Consider the following 6000-nt stretch of genomic DNA (forward strand, 5'->3'; position numbering starts at 1 on the left):
ACCAACTGTCCTACTCTTGCCTTGAATTCATGTTTCCCAAGAGGATCTACTTGGGGCAGTTAATTTTCCCACCAGGCCACCCTAAAGGCTGGTGAATCTGCCTATAGATTGGGTCCTCACCAGGGAGGTGGGGTCACCTGGCACAGCAGGACTGCTTCTGAGGAGGCTGTGGGAGTGGCGGGCAGGCTGAGGCTGGCTTGGGCAGGTGCTGCCAACTGTCTCCTTCACGTCTCAGCTCTCCTTGTAAACTGCAGAGCACAGCCCCCTCTCATGACTCCCCTCAACCCCGGGAAAGGCCTCTGAACTGCCCCACAGATTGGAGTCAGGCTGTGATTTTGGTGCAAACCCACGACCTCTTACTCTGTAACCATGGCAGGCATTACCAATCCATCCTAGCACTCGCACTCCACCCCGTTCAATGAGCTGAGCACAGAATCAGACTCGGAACCAACAGGGCGCTCCAGGCAGCAGTCGCCAAGAGATTCCAGATGACATGAAGGAACGAGACAGGACAGACAGAGTGGACAATCTCTGGAGCTGCCCAAAGGCACTGGTATGGCCTGAGTCCAAGTCAGCGCTTCCTTCGAAGCAGAATGTGGTCAGCGATCCGAGGGGAGGTTCTAAGGGCTCATAACTTTGAGGATCTTGGCATGGGCCAGGCTTGTGAGGGTTGCCCAGGCCAAGAGCGACGCTGGGGGTGAGATGCTGACTCACTGGCTCTGGGTTTGAAGTTCATCACCTGAACTCCTTTTGTCTCTGCCTCTTCAGTGACTCAAACAGGCAGCCTACCCCACACCACAGAGGTGCTCCTCAGCCAGCTCACTGAGATGTGCCCTGGGCTTTGAGAAGGTACTAAAACATCACCCTGGTGGGGGCCACCCCAAAGGCACAGGGACCAGGGTGTCTGTCTGCAGAGGCACCCACTATATCAAATGGGGCCCATTGTGCATTGGGAAATCGAAGGACTTCTCAGTGCCTTAATACATTCACGGCATCTGTGCCTCAAGAGCAGGACAGAATGTGCAGGGCTTCCTCAAACTGTTGGGTTTATTTTGACAGATGGACTACATAGGAGTTAAAAACGAATTCACCCACCTGTGGAAGGAGATAGAGAACAGAAATGAGGGAAGGGGGCCGAGTTTAAGGAAATGGCCATGGTTAAAAGGCTCCTGGATGAGGAGCTCAGAGCTTAGCTTGTTAGAAACCAGAGCATTTAGGAGCTGGGACGACTCGTTTGCTACCTGAGGGCCCTGACAAAGGTGGACTCCAGAGGGGTTCATCTCCACGGAAGAGGCAAAGCTATACAGTTAGCGGACAGAAATGGAGGGGAGCATCTTTGTGACCCTGAGGCAGGGAACAATGCATTAAACAAAACAAGTATTTGATTATAACAAAATTCAGGATTTGAGTTCAAAGAACACCTGCAGGAAAGGGACTAGACAAAGAGACCCAGAGATGTACGCACGGTCGAAAACAGACAGGGGACTAACACGTAGAATACACCTGAGAACCCAGGAGAAACAGAGAGAAACCCGAGATGTAGCCTCAAAGAGCTCAGCTCAGAGCCCTGGTAGGCCCCCTAGTGCACCACAGTCTCGAAGTCTCAACCACATCCCACTCTTAAATATTAGACAAGATAATGTACACTAAATTCATCCAATGCAACAGCCTTTGGCTGTGTCTGTTTGCAGCTCCTTCCTCAACCACTGGCTCGGCCCTTCCTTCTTGTGGCCTTTAAGGATGAGGGGAAGCAGAGAAGACACAGGTCTGGGCCTGGGCCTGGGCCTGGGCCTGGGCCTGGGCCCTGATCTCCCTGCCATAGCAGGGGAGGGGCAGGAGCACACAAACCCTCCAGAACTCTCCTGGGCCCTCCTCAGCTCCTCCATCATCCCAGCTGTCTCTCTAAGGCTCTGGCAGAGTCAGAGTCAAGCCTGTTTCTTCATCTGTAACATGTGGATAAAAATAGTCCCCACCTGTAATAGCTTGCCAGGGCTATTACAACAAAGGGCCACAAACCAGGGGTGTGGGGGGGGTGGGGGCGCGGTTTAAACAACAGAAACGGATTTCCTCCTAGTTCTGGAGAGTAGAAGTCTAAGATCAAGGTGTGGCAGGGGGTGGGGAGTTCCTACTGAGAGCTGTGAGGGACAAGGTGTTCCAGGCCTCTCCCATAGCTGCTGGGGCTTTGCTGGCAATCTTTGGCGTTCCTTGGTTTTTAGACGAATCACCCAATTTCTGTCTTCATCATCACGTGGCCCTCTCCCTTTACAAGGTCATTGGGTTGGGGCCACCTTAATAACCTCATCTTCACTTGATCATTGGCAAAGACCCTATTTCCAAAGACCATCATGGTCACCGGTACTGAGGGTTAGGGCTGCAACGTCTTTCTGGGGGACACACAATTCAACCCATAACACCACCTCCAGAAATGTTGGATTTTTAAAAAATCTTATTTATTGATTGATTTAAGAGAGAAAGGGAGAGAGAGAGAGAGAGAGAGAGAGAGAGAGAGAGAGAGAGAGAACATCGATTTGTTGTTCCACTTATTTATTCATTCATTGGTTGCTTCTTGTACGTGCCATGACCAGGAATCCAACCCACAATCCTGCAATCTTGGTGCATCTAGACCAGCGGTTATCAACCTGTGGGTTGCGACCTCTTTGGGGGTCGAATGACCCTTTCACAGGGGTCGCCTAAGACCATTGGAAAACACATATATAATTACATATTGTTTTTGTGATTAATCACTATGCTTTAATTATGTTCAATTTATAACAATGAAATTGGGGGTCACCACAACATGAGAAACTGTATTAAAGGGTCGAGGCATTAGGAAGGTTGAGAACCACTGATCTAGACGATGCTCTAACCAGCTGAGCTACCCGGGCAGGGCAGACATGTTGACTGGATTAAAAGAGCTAATACATGAAGTAATCGCTCAACAAATGTTCTTTGTTATCAGTGTTATTTCACTGCAGTGGCTGCCAGCGTGTCCCGTGGGGCGAGGTGACTGCCACAAGGACAGTGTGACTGTATCCCTGGAATGTGGCCGGTGGTGGCTCCAGTATTTCACTGTCAGGATGAACTTAAGGGTGACAGGGAGTTAGCAAGCCCACTAACAGTTCTTAACTCTCACGTACGAATCCACAAAGACAGAAATGGTTTTTTGGGGGGTTTTTTGGTGCCCTTGACCAGAATCGAACCTGGGACCCTTCAGTCCACAGGCCGACGCTCTATCCACTGAGCCAAACCAGTCAGGGCCAGAAATGGCTCTGAGGACACTTAATGTGTGGCTCTGAACCTGTCAATGATCCACCACATCAAATACTATTGCTGTTGTTATCAGTCCTTTGTAATGGTTTGCAGGGGAGGTGATGGTCATCGCTGGTGGGGGGCGGGGTAAGTGCTCCCAAGGCACCCCTTGGCACAGCCACCGTGTGTGCCACGTCACTGTGGTCAGGCTGAGTCATGAGGTGACATTGAGATCCCCATCATGTACCCAGGCCCCCTCAGTGGGGCTGAGTTTGGTGTGTGGCTGCGTGGGTGGGGACCACAGCTTTCTGTCTGGGAGGCACCAGACCATTGAAAGTGGGCGTGAGTGGCTCAGACCTCTGCATCTGCAAGGGCAGGTTGAGTCTCAACTTGGTGCCTGCCTCCTGCTTCTAAGCTACTTCTTTACTCAGCACTTCGTGAAGCTCAAGTTCAAAGTCCTGAATGAAAGATCTGATAATGAATCCTCTCCAAGGAGGATACAATGGTGTCCTTATGGTGCTTGTAAAAGGCCCCTATAAATGTGTGCTTCCTTGTTTTTCTTCCGGGTTCCCGTTGCTTTCTGTGCCCATTTATAAAAATGTTTTAAAAGTTGGGGAAATTGAGGCCTGAGCAGGCAGCGGTAGGGGTGAGGGGAGACAGCCAGCAAATAGCTGTGGATCGGCAAAGATCCCAATAAAGACAACTATGGGGGAGTGTCTGGTGGTCTAAGCCATAATAAAAATAACTAGCACTTAGCAAGCATCTGCTATTCCTGAGCACCAGACTCATGGATCGTGTTCTTTAATCTTCACAGCAATGCCACCCCGTCATCGTGTAATTATATGTGTATTTTACAGATGAAGGAAGGAAATGAAGGGTTAGTGGCTTGCCCAGGGTCACCTTGCCAAGAAGTGGCAGATGAGCAATTTGAACTCAAGCCTGACACCACGATGCTGGTTTGGCTTTGATGCTGGGCTGTGATGAGGTCCCCAAGGCTGGAGCAAAGCAACTGAATTTCTCCAGGCCGCACATCCAGGAAAAGCCAGAGCCCAGAGGGCTGAGTGAGTGGGGAGGCTCCTGTGTCCCTGTTAGGCCTTAAGATGTGGAGAGGAATATGTATATATAATCTCCAATTCCTGTGACACAGGACAATGTGGGGAAGCCTTGCAGACACAGTGCTGGGCAGAAGACGCCAGACACAACGCACATCCCACGTGACTCCGTTTAAGTGAAGTTCTAACGGGGACAAAGCCAGTCCTGTAGTGACAACAGGAGAGGAGTTGCCTTTGAGGAAGCCTCCTGCATGACAGAAATTGCTCACCTCTTGACTTGGGAGGCTCGGACCCAGGGGGACATACGTGGGAAAGGTCGTCAAGCTGCACACTCCAGATTTGAGCCTCTATGGCAGCGGTTCTCAACCTCGGCTCACACTAGAATCACCTGGGAATCTTTTTAAAATCCCGATTTCTGGGCCTCATCCTCCGGAAATTCTGTTTCTTTGCTATGGGGTGGGGCCACAACATTAGTAACAAAGGATTTTAAAAAGATTTTTAAAAGATTCCCAGGTGATTCTAATGTGCAGCCAAGGCTGAGAACCACTGCCATAGGCACATACAAGAACTGGCCAGTGAATGCATAAATAAGTGAAACAACAAATTGATGTTTTTTTTCCCCTCTCTCTCAAATTAATTTTAAGAACGTTTAACATTCATTTATGCATTTCCTCATTTATCTTTTCAGTGTTCAACAGGCTTCTGTAGAGGGCTTGCTATGTGCCAGGCACCATGCTGCATGCAGGGTATACACCAGTAAATAATCTGACAAAAACATCTTGTGTTGCTGTCCTCCTAGCCAAGATTGAGATTATTGGTACTTTAAAATCATGAGTATACAATATGCTTGCTGAAGAAAAATAAAACAGGGAAAGGGGTGAGGCGTGAAGGGCAGGTTGCATCTTCAAGTAGCATGGTCAGAGAAGACCCTGAGAAGGTAACATTTCAGCAAAGATCGGCTGCAAGTGCAAATCCCTGAGACAGGTGCAGCACGTCTCTGGCCAGAGGGAAGCAGTGAGGGTCAGGGTGGCTAGAGGGTGATTGAGGGGGAGCCATAGATTGAGGTTCGGGAAGTGACAGAGAGGGAGACAGTGTAGGGCGTTCAGACTTGGGCTCTCCGGGACTGAGGTTGGGTTTTGAATGGAGAGCTGCGTTGATCTGGCTGCATATTTGTAAAGGGAGACCGCTGCTGGCTGCCACCCTGGAAAGAGACTGTAGGATGGCCAGGAAGCCCGAGGCCAGTTCTGGGCTCCCGCGCTGCACTGCATCTCTGCTCTCCCACCTGTGCTTCTCCAGGGGAACCTTGACCTCTAGGCACCGAGAGGAGAGGAAGGGGCCTTGCTGTTCCCTGTGGAGGCCAACAGGACAGGCTAGAAGGCGGGTAGGAGCAGCCCCGAGCCTCTCTGGACAGGGTGTGCGAAGGCCTTTGGAAAACGCAAAATGCAGACATGGACTGCTTCCTTGCGATTCTCCTGGAGGCTTTCCAAGGAGGCAGAGGTTGCTTGACAAGGCTCCTGTCTGGAGCTAGAGCAGCAGAGGTGAGATGGAGGCTGACATCACCTCAGGCAGGGCTCCCCCCACCCCCTGCTGCAGGAACGGCTGACCTCATCCCTCCTCCTCCAGGTGGGGAAGGTGCAGAGAGCCCTGTGGGGGCGGGATAAAGGGATCCCTCCTATAGCAAGGCCCTTTCTTCAAGGGC

The sequence above is a fragment of the Myotis daubentonii genome, chromosome 5 (genome assembly GCF_963259705.1).
Source record: "Myotis daubentonii chromosome 5, mMyoDau2.1, whole genome shotgun sequence".
NCBI classification, from domain to species: domain Eukaryota; kingdom Metazoa; phylum Chordata; class Mammalia; order Chiroptera; family Vespertilionidae; genus Myotis; species Myotis daubentonii.